Source organism: Sturnira hondurensis, unplaced genomic scaffold, assembly GCF_014824575.4.
Source record: "Sturnira hondurensis isolate 20B ecotype Veracruz unplaced genomic scaffold, ASM1482457v3 Scaffold0006829, whole genome shotgun sequence".
NCBI lineage: Eukaryota > Metazoa > Chordata > Mammalia > Chiroptera > Phyllostomidae > Sturnira > Sturnira hondurensis.
This window is the reverse complement of record NW_028079460.1, coordinates 185173-201990: the sequence shown is the minus strand read 5'-3', so window position 1 is coordinate 201990 and position 16818 is coordinate 185173. Positions and strand designations below refer to the sequence as shown.

Genomic DNA, 16818 nt, shown 5'->3' with positions numbered 1-16818 from the left:
TTCATTCAAATTCACCATATAAACTGATAGACAAAATTTAAAATGTAACCTGATTGTTTCATTTTATAGAATCAGAGATGAAAATGAAAGAGACCTAAAACCCACATGTCCTATCTAATCTACACAGGTCTCTTTCATACTGTTTCTCCTCGGCACCATATGCTAGAAGTAACTAATTTATCCATGGAATAGAATAAACTATACATTTAAGGAGTTTTTTTGGTTATATACATAAAAGCTCATGAAGACAAGGACTCAATTTCCCTTTGAAATGTTTCCTAGTTATACCAAAACCCCCAGTCAATATAGCGTAATTTAACACATCTCTCATTCAAGAGAAAAGTATGTCATTCAGGAAAGATTATTTTCCTGAATAAAATACACTTGATTCTGATTGGATTCCTTATAACCTAAAAAGGTAGCTGTTGAGAATACATAAGGAATGTCATTTCATGTTTGTCAAAAAACTAGTAGTGTTCTGAAATGTTCACTTTTTAACTTGAAAAACACGGTAAATAAAAAGCTTTGCATATAACTGGAGGCACAAAAGGTACAAGAAATCAAGTGCTCAAAGATGAGATTTTTGAAGGTCTGCCTCTAAATGACAACTCATTAATGAAGAAGTGAAAGACAAACAGAAGAACTGAATGCAACTAATTTTCTATTGTCTCCCTTTCTCTGAAATAGTAAACCATGAATTTTTAAAAATTACATAGTATCTTCAATTGCTGTCACTGTAAATACTCTTTTAGCAGATTCTTTTAGCATTGCTCAAGTGAGATATAAGACTATGCGTTGCCATTCAAGATTAATAAATTAGATTTCTGGGAAATTGATGTTGTGATAGCACAACCTACACTAATGAAACACAGTGATGACTAAAGATCTAATCAAGAAGCAAGAGTGTTTGTTAATGAATCTTATAGATACAAAGGAATTTAAAAATCCCCTAGAGTGTGGTTCAGATAAGATTTCTATTACATAGCTAACTACAATAAAATACCTAAGAAGTAAATGCCCAGGCATCAATGAAGATACAACTTTAAGTATTAATACTGGAAATTAATATACTGGACAGATAAATATTTCCTACTCAGACACACAGACAGAAGACAACAGCAGCCAAGAAGCTTGAGACATCACTGAACTCTCTCTTTGTCACTAGTCTCCTGGTGAATGGGCAAACAATCTTAGATTAAGTGCCAGAGAAAGAAGGGTTGGAGAACACTTTCCATAAAATCTTCTAAGTCATAAACTAACATTTATTGAATATAGTGTATACGCTCGCTACTATGCTACACATCATAAAGGTGAGGGAGAGATATAAAAGCAGCGTAATAGTCTCTGCCCTCAAGGAGTGTATTTAGGGTCTTCTATGCCAACACATTACATTTCTGGTGGCATTTGTGCCATTCATTCTTGAGCTCTGTCTTCAGTTTCTAGGCTATTTGGTAACTTTTCCCAAATTTCTTGGTCATCTTCATGAAATTCTTGATGAAGGCTTCAACTATACCTTTGATCATCAGGATATCCTGAGAATCACCCTGCCTGGCCTCACCCACCTCAGGGTAAAAGAGGGTACAGGCACTTTCTTCAAAGCTCCTTCTTTTGGTGGCATCTGGAGCTGCAGAGGAGGCAGTGGGAGGTGGAATGGGGGTGAGATCCCCGGAGATCGTTATTGGCAGCTTTGTACAGCAATTCCTGAGAAACTGAAACAATTGAGAGAGAGATGGCTTAGCTTACTTAGCTTCTGAGCCATTTTTCATTTTGTGAAAGTAATGGAGGCCAGCAGCCTAATCTTAGGATTTAATAGGAGATTAGAATAAAACTTTATTCAGGAAGGTCCTCATTTTTAAAAGTCTGTTTGAATTTCCTGTTCATACAGAGCAGAGCTGTTCTTGACAATAGTCCATATTTGAGGGGAATAAAGTTGTATCCCTGATCTCTAGGCATCGGTAATAATCAGTTCTAGACCTTTATTATATGTAAAAACATTCCTTAAGCAGTAAGAGAATGTGAATACCTGAAAAAATATTACCTAATGATGTAAAGCAACCAAGTTTAAGACTGAAAAGTGATGATATAAATGTTTATAAAAGAGGTAGCAACCTATAAAAGATTTTCAAAAGCATGTTAAAACTGACCTAATCATATGAAATCTACAAACATTATTTCCAACGTCACCAGTAAGTATAGTGTTTTATAAGTGCCATTATGTAGTTGGATGGCTGGGGAACAGCAAGACAATACTGAAAGAGAACAAGCATGTCCATTTCTAATGAGACAATATTATCTGTTTCAAAACCTAAAACAAAATGCAATGCAGAGCTGAGTGTAGTATAGTGTTAGGTACATGGGCTACGAAATAAGGCATGGTGAGTTTGATTCCTAGCTCTGCTACAAACTAAATTATAAAATGTAAACTAGTAAATGTACTTGAGTGTTGGATTAATAAAGCACTCTAATGCACATTATGCCCTATTAGGAAATGGAATTAATCTGAAATAATTAGCATTTCTTTTAAATGTAAAGAAATATTAGAAAAGTAAGTATCTCCAATTAAGAAGTATTAGTAAGATAGGCACCTCCAAGGCTAGAAGATAACTACAAGGTTGAAAAAACCTCTACTGAAGTGAACCGTCAATTCAGATACTTCATCATAGCTTCTGCGGAGCTGAGACTTTCTGGATTACATCAATAAAACCTGATGTGCCCAAATAATGAGTCAGAACTCGAAGATGTCTAGCTTTCTATTCAGCTCTATATCAGTGGGGAAAGTACAATAATTCTATTCTTCCTATTTGACTCTTTGGTTCTTCTAAATCATGGTTCATTCCTAAGGGGAGTTACTGCTTTCCTGCTCTCTCCATTATGGGACAAATGTTTGTTCATGTCACCATCAACTGTCATTTTAGATCTGCGTAGAGGGACATGTGAAGAATTTCCAATGCTCACAGTACAAGTTGGTATATATTCCAGTGCAAGAAAATCAGATACTCCCTCAAATAGTACACAAGAGGAACACATATCATTTTCACTTTAGATACCAGAGTTCCCATCATTTCTCATTTCAGTAGCATGTAAAGCCAAATAATTAAGTACTTAAGAAGCAAACAGAACATATAAATGGTAATTCCTCAATTCAACACTATTGGGTAGAAACTCTACTGACATAAAAGCTTCAGAAACAGGTTTAGAAATTCTACATGTATAAATGAAGCAGAAATTATAGATTAAACACAAAAGTAATACCTAAATAAAACTGGACTTCAACATAAATGTAAGTTGATTACTACAGGAAAAAAATTTACAGTTAGGAAAACAGAGGCCTTCATGTAAAAAAAGGCAGACTACTAGTTAAGGAGAAAAATGGAAAAAATAGAATATCATAAATTGGGACAATAAAAAGGGAATTAAGAATTAAAAATAAACTTGGAAATGTAAGAACGCCCTGAAAATTGTTTTGATAGTATGTTCTCTGGATTTTATTTGGCCATTATTCGATGAGCTTTTAAAGATTAAGACAAGTTCTATGTCAAATTAGACAAAATGGGGTAAGATAGTGCTTTTATAGCAAAACCATAAGATGAAATCATGGATAAGAATGCCAGAAAGTTGAGAAAAAAGAGAACATAATTGGATTTTAAAAGAATAAGAAACTGGAAATCTTCAGATTATACACAATAAGTGGAAACCAAGATGATGTCCTGAAATTGACCTGTCACGAGATCTTGATTGATGTTTACACAAAAGTCAATGAAAAAATCGACGGTAAAGGAATACTACATTTACAGATGCCTGGGTATAAGGACAGAGGTAAATGAACAAAGATATCAGCATAAATAGAGAAAATTCCCACAGATAATAGTGCCTGTGGGGGTGAGTGGAGGTACCAAAAAGAAAACACTGGAATAAAGATTCAAAGTAACTACTTTATTGAAGCCAAGAGTATCCCAGACAACAGAACAAGGAATTTCCAAATGTAAATTAGTTTTAAAAAAGTGAATAAAACCAACAGGTGTTGGATAAATCGTGTTTCTTCAGTCTGAATCCACTATTAAAACTTCCATAACTTGCGCAAGCCTGTGAACTATGGGATCGCAGTTCGATTCCCAGTCAGGGCACATGCCTGGGTTGCAGGCCAGTTCCCAGTGGGGGACATGTGACAGGCAACCATACACTGATATTTCTCTCCCTCTCTTCCCCTCTAAAGATAAATGAATAAAAATTTTTTTAAAATAAAACTTTCATAACTTAATATAGCATGAATTTACTCCCATCTACTATTGGAGTTCTACACTCAAGACCCAAGTAATGAGGGAAATGGTTTGAATAAGCAGGTTCTTTGATCTTTCTAATGTTAGAAATACCTTTGAGTAAACCACAGTACAACAGTAAGTAAGCTAGATTTCGAAGGAAACTAAGCAACAGTAAGATCAAAGAAACATTTGTTGAAAATACTCAAATTTCTAACATTTAAATTACTCCTTCACACCAAAACTAAAATAGTTGCAAAATTTTAAGAAATTCCTCTTCTTTTATTATATACATATACGTATATGTTTGTGTGCATGTGTTCCTCTTCCCCTTCTGGTACCCCTATAATTTGGAGGTTGGAACGCTTAAAGATGTCCTGGAGGTTTCTAAGCCTCTCCTCATTTTTTGGAATTCTTGTTTCTTCCTTCTTTTCTTTTCTGTCTGGTTGTTTCTTTCTTCCTTCTGGTCCACTCCCTTGATTTGAGTCCCAGTTTCCTTTCCATCACTATTGGTTTCCTGTGCATTTCCCTTCATTTCAATTAGTTTAGCCTTCATATGTTCCTCTAATTTGTGGCTAAATTCAACCAATTCTGTGAGCATCCTGGTCACCAGTGTTTTGAACTGTGCATCTGAAAGGCTGGCTATTTCTTGCTCACTTAGAATTATAGGCTCTGGGGCTTAGAGCTGTTCTTGAGTCATAATGTTTGGTCTGTTCGCACCTGTTATGTATGAGGGGTGGAGCCTTAGGTGTTCACCAGGGCCGGGTGTCCCAGTCACTGGGCTGTGATGCTGTATGTGGGGGCAGGGTCAGAGAGGGGAAAAAATGGCACTTTGCTCTGCTCCCTCTCAGATTTCTGTCCCCTCTGCGGCTTCCCAGAAGCAAATTGGGGTCCTCTGGTGCTGGTTCCCAGGTGTCCAGGACCCCGTGGGTCTCTCCAAGGAACGCTCTGTAAGCCTAGGAGCCTCTCCTGGCCCCTTGACCCCAAGAAAGTCTTTCCACTTGGTGCTTTCAGGCTCTAATTCCCATCGCTGGGGCCCTAGCCTGGGCGTTCTACTGTTCGCTCCTTCGCTTGGTTTATCTGCACTAGAATGTGTGACCGAAGTCAACCAGTTGCCCTGCACCCTCACTGGGTCCTCCTGTTACCACCTCATGCCTGGGATCCACCAACAGCCTACGCCTTGGCTCCTGGGCCAGTCAGACCGAACTACCTCTCCTGCGTGACCCCGCTCTGCTGCTGGCTCCACCCCTCTTACTGGTCTAGCTGAATGGTTCGTTGTTGTCGGACTTCCGTATAGTTTAATTTTCTGTGTTTTGGCTGCATTTTTTACTAAAACTTTGTTGTCTTTAAACTTGGTTGTGGGAGAAGGCAGTGTTTCCACCTACGCTTCCATCTTGGCAGAAGTCCCAATTTGTACTTCTTAACCCCTTCACCTTTTTCACCCAGCTCCTTAACTGACCCATCAAATGGCAACCATGAGTTTCTTCTATCTTTGACTTTTGTTTTGGCTATTCATTTGTTTAGATTCCATATAAGTGAAATCATATGGTATTTGTCAATCTCTAACTTATTTCACTTACCATACTACCTCGTAGGTCCATCCATGTTGCTGTAAATAGTAAGATTTTATTGATTTTATAGCCAGTAATGTTCAATCGTATATACATATGTATCACATCTTCTTTATGCAACTGTCAGACTCAAAAAAAACCCCAGAATTGACTGATAAACCAATTGTGCATTTATTCTTACATGTCTAAACTTCAGTCACCTTTAAAGTACTCTCCATTTAGTGCAATACACCTACTGAGCCATTTTTTTCCAATGCTCAAGACAGTTTTGAACTAGTCAATCTTGATGCCTCTCAATGCTTCTGCTGTTTGTTTGTTTGTTTGTGTGTTTGTTTCACCTGTTTCACATCAGCAAAACATTTCCCCCTGAAACATTTCATCCTGGGAAACAAAAATCCCTCAGGGCAAGATCAGGTGACTAGGGAGAATGGAGCGCAGGGGTCTTTCTGCTTTTGGTGTGGGTTAGGTGCACTCATAAATCACCCATCATGAAATGGGCAACATGTGTTGATTCTTCAAATAAAAATCCACTCAAGCCAAACACAGACTCTCACAATGACACTAACTAGTAGACTGACAGAGATGGGATCCTAAAACACTCACCTAGCAAAATAAAAGTAAGCCTGTACTATAAAGGGCCCAATCTCCAAAAGATAATTTGTTTTTTTTGAGTCCCGCCTCATATATACAAATGTCCTTCTTTCTCTCTTATTACAGCTGTTGTTTTAAAGTCTACTTTAGGCACTCTCCATCTTGGAAACATGCCTTTGCCTTTCTATCTCCAAAGCTCCAAAGGACTGCTGGCTTACTTCTACTTCTGTAACTTCCTCAATAAACTAATTTTTTAAATAAATACTTTATTTATTTTTTGGAGGGAGAAAAGAAAGAGAGAGAGAAAAACATTGATGTGCAAAAGATACAATCAGTTGCCTCTTACGTGCCCCCAACTGGGGACCTGACCTGCAACCCAGGCATGTGCCCTGACTGGGAATCGAACCAGTGACCTTTTGATTTGCAGGCCAGCAAGCAATCCACTGAGCCACACCAGCCAGGGCAATTTTTCTTTTAATTTGGGGAAGAAAAAGTCTATTTTGTCTGATATGTGTTGCTTGCTACACCACCTTTATTTCATTTTCATTTTCATGAAATAGCTTTTTCCAGTCTTTATTTTTAAAGTCTGTGTCTTTTGATTTGAAGTCTCTTGTACAGTTTATGAATGGGTCTTTTTTCCTTTTCCATTCAGCCATCCTGTGTCTTTTGATTAGAGCATTTAGTGTATTTATATTTAATGTAATTAGAACCACATTTAACTTAGTTACTGACATTTTATTATTTGTATGTTTTTTATCATTTCCTCAACTTCTTAGAGAAGTCCTTTTAAATTTCATGTAACACCAGTTGGGTGGCTGATTACCTTCTTTAGCTTTTTATTGTCTGGGAAGCTCTTCATCTCTCCTTGGATTATATATGACAGCCTTAAAAGGCAGCACAGCTGTCCCCAACCCTTTTGGCACCAGGAACTGGTTTCGTGAAAGACAATTTTTCCACAGTCCGGGGCAATGCGAACAGACAGGAGGCAGACATACTCAGGTGTTGCTCACTGCTTCATCCTGCTGTGTGGCCCAGTTCCTAACAAGCCACAGACCAGTACTGGTCTGTGGCTCAGGAGTTGAGGAACCATGGAGTAATCTCCATTGTAAGTCACTGCTTTTCATCACTTTGAATATTTTGTGCCAATCCCTGAGGGTCTGCTAAGTTTTCGAGAAATCAACTGGGAGTCTTCTGTATGTAACTCCCTGCATTTCTCCTACTGCTTTTAAGGTTCTCTTTTGGGTATTTCATGATATGTCTTGGTGTGGGCCTCTTTGGGTTCATCTTGTTTGGGTCTCTGCACTTCCTGGACTCACATATCTATTCTTTTACCATTAGGAAAGTTATCAGTCATTATTGCTTCAAATATATTCCCCATCTTTTCTTCTTGCTCTTCTCTTCCTGCCACCACTACAAAACAAATGTTGTCCCAGAGATCACCAAAACTACCCTCTTAAAAAAAAAAAAAACTTACTCTTTCTTTTTGCTGTTCCGACTGGGTTTTTTGGGGGCTACCTTGTAAAACAAATTGCTGATTTGATTCTTTATTACTATGTTTTTTATTCCACCTAATGTATTGTTCATTTCTGACTGGTTCTTTTCTTATGGATTCTTTTTGTATAAGTTTTCTATTCTCTGAGTTCATCTATTCTTCCTCTAAATTTATTGACACTTGTTATAACCAGTGTTTTTAACTCTGCCTCCACTTTTTTGTTTCTTCATTTTCAATAGGACAAGACTGGAGTTTTGTCCTATTCTTTCGTCTGAGACGTTTGTCTGCCTGAGTTTCTATGTATTAGGTAGATGCACTATGTCTCTCAGTCTTGGCAGGGTGGACTTATGCAATAGGTGTCCAGTGCAGCTCAGCGGCACAGAATCCCAGGTAAGTGAGCTGAGGGTTCCAAGAGCATTCCTTCTGTGGGTTTGTGTGCCCTCCTGTTATAGTTGAGCCTTGATTTCTGCTGGTACTTCAGTGGTGGGACTGACCCTCAAGGCTGACTGGCTATGAGGAATATCCATGACGAAGTCAATGAGCTGTTGTTTAGGGGCTGACCCCATAGATCAGGATTTACTTTAGTGGGGCTCTGGTTCCCAGTGAATCTAACCTCTGGGGGTGTCATTTGTGGAGGTACTTTCATCATGATCAGGTACTATCTGAGGCTGGTTATCAGGTGTGTGGGTCCAGGGGTCCTGGTGCAGGCCCAGGGAAGCTACTGCCTGTGTCTAACCCATGGCTATCAGATGTGAGCTACAAAGTGATCTGTGCTTGGTAGCTACCTGTGCTGGGCTTAGAGGCAACTCTGAGAGGATGGCTGCCAATAGTGTCAAAGGCTAATTAGTAACATGTTCAGGTCATGCAGAAGTCAGCTGCAGTTTGTTTAGGGTTTGCAAATCTTTGGAAGATTTAGGACAGACCATAGTGTGGGCTGAGTCTGGGAGCTTGTGAGGAACAGCTGATGTTAGAGGTTTGGGATGATGTGAGGTAGCGGGGGTAAGGCTCAGAGAATCACCTGGTTGGGACAAATGGTGTTAACCACTCAGACATGATTCCCACCTGCACGTCCTATCTGCGTAGGACAGGGCTCAAAAAAGGACCAACGGTGCAGCCAGGACTTCTGTGTGGTAGAGTTGCCCCTCCACCTACCCCTGGCCCTAAAGCCAGACAATTCAGTTTCTCCCTGTAGGCTCCTGGAGCTTTTCAAGCTGCTGTCCCTTTCCTGGAACTTAGGGTCAGTATGGATGCGTAAGTCTGTGCTCAGGCCTTTTCAGAGGATGACTGGGTCTACAACAGCCATCTTTCTCACACAGAGGGAAATCCCACTGATTTTCACAGCCAGATGTTATGGGGATTCCTCTTCCTTGTACTGAGTGCTCTGGCCTAGGGATCTTGGTATAGAGCTAGGAATCCTTCCTGCTCAAGGAGGACTTCTGTAAATGAGATCTCTCTCCTGATTTTGAACCACTACATGTAGGGTGGGACTAGCCCATTTCGAGTTTTCTTTTTATTGTGCCTTACCAATCTTATTGTGGCTTCTAGTTTATATTCTTACCTAGTCTTCATGTGGGTCTCAAGGTTGGTGGTTCAGTAATTAAGCTGCAATTTTGACACAGTAAAGGGAAAAGATGAACATAGTGCTTAATTCTCCATCATGATGGGAAGTCTCTGGTAGCCCAAGGCTTTAAAAAAACTAAACTGGTTTTGGAATAATTTTAAATTCATAGAAAAGTTGCAAAGACAATACAGATCAAGAATTATCTTCCTTTACCTAATTTCCCATAATTTTAACATCTTACATAATTAAGGTACACTCCTCAAAACTATGAAATTAACATTGATATAATTTTCCACTTATTTCCTTTTCCTGTTCCAGTGTCCAATTTAGGATATCACATTGTGTTTAGTTGTCATGTCCTTTATGTTCTCTGATCTTCGCAAGTTTCTTAATCTTTCCTTGTTTATCCAGGTCCTTGATACTTTTCAAGAGTACTGGTCATATATTTTGTACAATGTCCTTTTGTTTTCGTATAATTAGAATAGTGTTATTTTTAAATTATATTTTATTGATCATGCTATTAGAGTTACCTGAATTTTGCCCCCTCTGCCCATTCCACCCAGCACCACCACTCCCTCAGGCAATCCCTCACCATTGTTTATGTCCATGGATCATGCGTATAGGATTTGTGGCTACTCCATTTTCTACACTGCACTTTACATCCCCATGGCTATTTGTAACAGCCTAATTGTACTTCTTCATCCCCTCACTCCTTTACCCATTCCCACACCCCTCTCCCATCTGGCAACCATCAAAACACTCTCTACATCCATAATTCTGTGTTTCTTCTTGTCTGCTTAATTAAGATTCAACTGTTGGTAGATTTGCATTTGCCATTTCATTGTTCATGGTTTTCTTAAGTAAGTCCCTTTAACATTTCATATAATAGCAGCTGGGTGACGAATTCCTTGAGCTTTACCTTGTGTGGGAAGCTCTTTATCTGTTCTTCATTTCAAAATGATGTCTTTGCTGGGTACAGCAATCTTGGCTGTAGGTCCTTAGTTTTCATGACATTGAATATTTCTTACCAATCCCTTCTAGCCTGCAGACTTTCTTTTAACAAATCAGCTGACAGTCTTACGGGAATTCCCCTGTAGGTAACTAACTTCTTTTTCTCCTGGAGCATTTAAGATTCTCTATCTTTAACCTTTGGCATTTTAATTATGGTGTGTCCTGGGGTGGGGCTCTTTGCATCCATATTGTTTGGGACTCTGTGTGCTTCCCAGACTTGCATGTCTATTTCCTTTGCCAAATTAGGGAAGTTTTCTTTTATTATTTTTTCAAGTAGATTTCCAATTTCTTCTCTTTCTCTGCTCCTTCTGGCACTCCATATGTTGGACCTCTGGAAGTTGTCCCAGAGGCTGCTTATACTAACCTCGTTTTCTTTTTATTATTTTTTCTTCCTGTTTTGATTGGTTGTTGTTTGCTTCCTTATGTTCTGTATCATTGATTTGTTTCCGGGCTTCAACCACTCTGTTTCCCTGCAAATTATTCATTTCAATTAGTGTATCCTTCATTTGTGACTGGATCTTTTTTAGGCTGTTGAGGTCCTGAGTTCCTTGTGCTCATTATAAAGTGTTTCTAACTCTGCATCTGAAAGACTGCTTATCTCCCTTTTCTTTAGTTCTTTTTCCGGAGTTTTGACCTGTTCTTTCATTTGGGCCATGTTTCTTTGTCTGCTCATTTTGGCAGCCTCCCTGTATTTGTGTCTATGTATTGACATAAGTAGGAGCTGCTTTGACTCCTTATCTTTGTAGCATGGCCTAATATAGTAGGTGTCCTGTAGGGTCCAGTGACACAGCCTGCCCTATCACCCAAGCTGGGTACTCAAGGTGCACCCGTCATGTGGGCTGAGTACACTCTCCCCTACTAGTTGGGCCTTGGTTGTTGTTGGCAAATAAGTGGGAGGGATTTACCCACACCAGTCAGCTCCAAAGATTGGCTGTGACCACTTACGACCACCCCCGATGGAGGATCAGCTGTTCTGGGGCAAGGTGGTAGTGCTCTGACTTTGTAGCTGTCCACTGGCTGTGCTGGCCCTGCGGATTCCCAGACGGTGCTAGCCAACATCAGCCCCAACTTGTGTTTTTTCTGGGGCCACTGTGCCTTAGCTATAAAGAAATCTCAGGGAGCTAGTACTTGTGCTGGGCTTAGATTCCTGGGCAAAGCCAAGGTGTGATTCTAAGCTCCTGCTACTAGTACCTAGCCTATGGCTCACTGAGGTCTATTGGCTCTTGCTTGTTGGATAGGATTTAGGAGTTGTGAACTAAGAGCCAAGACGTGACATTAATATGGGAAAGTAGCTTGGGTGGGCTCTCAAGCTGGGTGGAGTGGAGTCTTCTGGGGATCCCCAAGGCAGATCAAACAGTGTTAGCCAGTTATGGATTCTCAGACATAGCACCTTGCTTCATAGCTCTCTGTGGTGGGGAGGTTTAGAAAAGGGACAATGTCCTCTGCTTGCTTGGATACCAGACACTTCAGTTTCTCCCTGTATACCACTGGTTCCTTTCAAGCTACTACCTGAGTACTATAGCTCAGAGCAAGTGAGTCTACGTAGGTGAGTGCATATGTAGGTTCTTCAAGAGGCACTGCCTGGGGCTCCAGAAATTTCTTCCACTGACTCAATCCCCACTGGTTTTTGTAACCAGAAGTTGTGGGGACTAACCTTCCTTGCACTGGAACCCTGGGCTGGGGACCTGATATCCCTAACTCCCGAGATATACTTCCTAAATTTGTTATCCACCACACGTGGGTGAGGGACCGACTCATTCCACATCTGCACAACCTCCTATCAGTCTGGATGGATGTGATTTCTTCAATTCTGTAGTTGTCAGATTCCAATTAAACTTGATTACTGATGGTTCTGAGTGATGGTTCTACACTTTAGTCCTAATTTTGATGTGGTTATGGGAAGAGGCAAGCGGGGTCTGCCTACCTGACCATCTTGACCAGACATATGTGCTTATTGGTTGTTTTTTTTTTAAGATTTTAATTATTTCTCTTTAGAGGAGAAGGGAAGGAGAGAAGGAGAGAAATATCAATGTATGGTTGCCTCTCATGAGTCCCCTGCTGGGAACTGGCCTGCAACCCAGGCATGTGCCCTGACTGGGAATCCAACCTCGATCATGTGGTTCGCAGGCCCGAGCTCAATCCACTGAGCTACACCAGCCAGGGCTTGGTTTGTTTTTTTTTTTAAAGACTATCAGAGGCTTCAATATCCCTTCAAATTTATTATATGAAAGGGAATATGTTAATATTGTGATTTATGATGGCTGAAGTTCAACTTGTACTTAGTTATGGTGCTGTCTACTAGGCCTCTTTACTATAAAGTTACTACTTTTTCCTTTCCATATTCTGTTCTTTGGAATTAGGTCACTAAATCCATCCTATAATCAAGAAGGTAATTAAGTTCCACTTCCTCGAAGAAGGAAGAATATATTGCATATATTATAGGGGAGATTTATCCTGTTCCTCCATTTATTTATTTATCACTTATTTACACTGGCATAGACTCATGAATACCTTATTCTTTAGGTTACAGTACGGTACTGTTATTTTGTGGCTTAAACTGTTCCCACTTTGACCCTTGAGAGCTGTTTCAAGATAACAATGTCACCAAGGTAATGACAATTTTGTAACACATGGTATAGTAAGTAGTTTTTTGGACATTTTACCAGGATACCAATTAATGTATAATGAAGATATCTTCAAGTTATGTATGAAAAAAATATCAAGTGAAGACTTGGTGGGGTAGCTAAGTTAGAGCATCATCCTGATACATCAAGGTTGCAAATTCTTTGAAGACATTCTAAAATCTTTCCTGTTTTACTTTCCTTTCTGTAAATGTGCTTCTAAATATGTCTTCTCTATCACTACATAAGTAAAAGTCTCTCTAATATTTGGGTGGGACAATTTCCAAACACATGCACCTGATTTTTCTCTAATCCATGTATCATAATACTATCAATAGAAGCTTAGTAAATAGTTCTTCTGCTTTAAAACTTGTAACTTCCCATTGCCTATAGGGTAAACTCCAAACTTCTGGGTATCTTATATAAACAAGAAGCTTTATGATGTGCTTTTGCCCACCCTTACAGCCTCATGTTCTGGGTCCCCTATCAGATTATTTATAGTTTCCTAAGTATAGTAACAGATCCAGAGAAACTTATTTATAAATAATACTCTCCACCCTCTATTCTTTGCATACTAAACTTAAAACATTTTCCTAGCTCCTTTTAAGTAAGTCTGTTTCTTTTGTCCTCCCCAAAACACATTGTAAATATCTTAATTTTAGCAGATGTCAATAATTATTTATATATATGTCTATATTTTCTCTTGAACTATAAATTCCAAGAGAGCTGGAATTACATCTTATTCATGTATGTATTCCTTGCACCTGGCAAACAACAATTGCTGAAGGGACAACTACTATTGTAATAGTTAAGATTAAAAAATCAAATACATGCACTGGCCAGTGTGGCCTAGTTGGTTGGAATGTCATCCTGTAGACTGAAAGGTCACAGCTTTGATTCCCAGTCAGGGCACATATCCAAGGTTGCAGGTTTGATCCCTGTTCAGGGTGTACGTGAGAAGGCAACCAGTCGATGTTTCTCTCTCACACTGATGTTTGTCTCTCCCTTTCTTTCTAAGAGTAATGAAAAAATGTCCTTGGGTGATGATTTGAAAAAAAAATCTACTACAGCCCAGACTGGTGCGGCTCAGTGGGTGGGAGCATCATTTGTAAACCAAAAGATTGCAGGTCCAATTTCTGGTCAGGGCACATACCTAGGTTATGGGTTTGGTGCTCAGTCCAAGCATGTACTAGAGGCCACTAACTAATATTTCTCTCTCACATTGATGTTTCTCTCCTCCCCTCTTTTCCCCTTCCCCTCTAAAGCTTTCCCTAAACAAGTTCTGACTTTCAAGGTGATCCGATTAGAAGACACTCCAATGATGTATTTAGTACTTATTTCCCTTAACTAAAAATCTTTTTCTCAACTGGTTTTAAGCAAATAGGTAAGCCAGTTTTCATATGTACCTGAAAAAGATTCCTATTAGAAAATCAAATAACACTTCTATCCATTTATCAAGAGTAATTGTGAAGAGGAGAGAGTCTAAAATATACACCAATTTACAGAAAATTTTCCACTTGCAAAACAATAAATACATGGGTGGGCAAAAGTAGATTTATAATTGTTCATATGAAAAATAACACAATAATTAATAAAATAATACAAGAATAAACTGTTTTGTGTACTGACAACTGTAGACCCAGTTTTGCTCAGCCCCATATATCTGTTCTTTGTCTCTGATTCCTGGCAGAGTTTCAAAAACCCTTGGAATTCCCTGATAGGAGTTTTCTTTTACACCAAAGAGGTAACTTAAGGTGGACCCTGAGATAGTATCAGTTTGGGGGTTGGCCACTAGAATGACCAACCACATGACTAAAGGGTTGAAACTTTGGACCAGCCCAATCTACAGTGAATAGAGAGCTAGAAATTGAATTCAAGTATCTGGGCAATGACTTAATCAATTATGACTATATAATGAAGCCCCAATCAAAACTTTGGACACAATGGCCTAGTGGAGTTTCTCGGTTGAATGTAATGATGCCCTGGGAGCGCAATATATCCAGATCCAAAGAGATAGCATGGAAGCTCTGTATCCCTCTTTGTGCCCAAAGTCCCATGCAGCTCTTCATTGCTTGATCTGTATCCTTTACAGTGGAAATGTAATCATAAGTGGTTTCAGTAAATTCTGTGAGCAGTTCAACCAAATTATCAAAGTTGAATGATTGTGGGAAGCCCCAAATTTGTAGCAGATTGGGCAGTGTGGGTGAATGGGGACAATGAAATTTGCAGCTGGCATCTTCAATGAAGGCAGTCATCAAAGGACTTTGCCCTTAACTTGTGGGGTCTTCCCTAACTGCAGGTAGTTAGTATCAGGACTGAAATTAATTCTAAGACAACCTGTCTCTGGTGACAGAGAATTGGTGCCAGAACAGTGACTTTAAAGAGGTCTCAATGTTTTTCTGTTATATTTTTAAAGGAAAGGAAAAAGGGCAAGTTCTTTTTCTTTAGGCAGGTATTTTTGCATGGAATACATTTTCCTGCTATCTCATTACCCAAAGACCATGAAATCCAGGCTCACATTCATCCTCACCTCAACTCCTTGTACTGGCCTTCTGAGTGCTTTTAATGTCCATGTAGAGGATACATTTAACAACCTAACCTGTCATCATACCTCACTCTCACCTCAATTTTCCCAACTCCTAAAAGCTCTTTCTTACAATTCTTAAATTAGGGGCTGCAAATGCAAATATTTCTTGGTGCTGAATATACTACTTAAATAACTGGACCATATATAATACACAATAGGAAACTGTGAGGACTAAGGTAAACTGTAAAATGCATGCCTCAACTAAAGGGGGTGGTGGAGGGGAGGCTGCTACTATAAGATCCAGCCATTAATGTCATCCAAAAAAAATGTAGATTGTTGTCAGTTATTCTGATTTTTTTCAAGAGAAGCAGAATTCTGAAGTTCTATGTGAAATCTCCAGATTTTAAAATTTCAGAAACTTTAAAAAAAGGTCACAATAAACCAAAGGCTGGTGGTTTTTAACCACTATTTAAAGTATTGCAGTTCCCCAGAGCTGTCCAAGGCTCTCTTCTTTTCTTACTCTAAGATTCAATCTGTAGAGAAATATGTTCATTCTTATGATGATCAACTGAAAATCAAACTATTCAATATATGTACATTCTGGTTGTTGTAGTGTTTCTAATAAAGTGAAACTGTTCATACATAACTGATAAACAGAAGAATACCAGGATACTACGAAAGTACTATGAATTCATACATAATTTTTCAAAGCATATTAATGTCTTGAAGCACCAAGTTAGTAGTTGAACAAAAAGTACACTAACCAAAACTAAATGCAGTGAACAAATGAGCAAGGCAGTTTTGTTCGGAATGGCGATTTATCCCACATTCTTCCTTATGGCTCCAAATGGTCAGACTTTCCTGCAAGCACTTATTGTTTAGTTTAACCCAATCTTCACACAAAAGAAACAAACCAAGAAACTGGAAATAGCTATATATGGCATTACTTTATTTATCTGCTATAATTATGTACTTTCATGTCTACAGCTGAGTAGCTTCAACTCTTCTTTAGATGCCCTTCTGTCAAACTACTTTATTTTCCTACGAAGTCCTCTGTTTGCCCTGGCTGGTGTGGCTCAGTGAAATGAGTGCCAGCCTGTGAACCAAAAGGTCACCAGTTCAATTCTCAGTCATGGCACATGTCTGGGTTGTGGGCCAGGCCCCCCGTTGGGGATGTGCCAGAGGGGC

At 39.2% G+C, this 16818-nt stretch overlaps 1 protein-coding gene across 1 annotated transcript in view; it reads right to left on the bottom strand.

Annotated features, from left to right (window-relative positions):
• Positions 1–16818, bottom strand: part of ASH1L (ASH1 like histone lysine methyltransferase) — a 233916-nt gene that overhangs the window by 137859 nt on the left and 79239 nt on the right. The gene's annotated exons all lie outside the window — the stretch shown is intronic.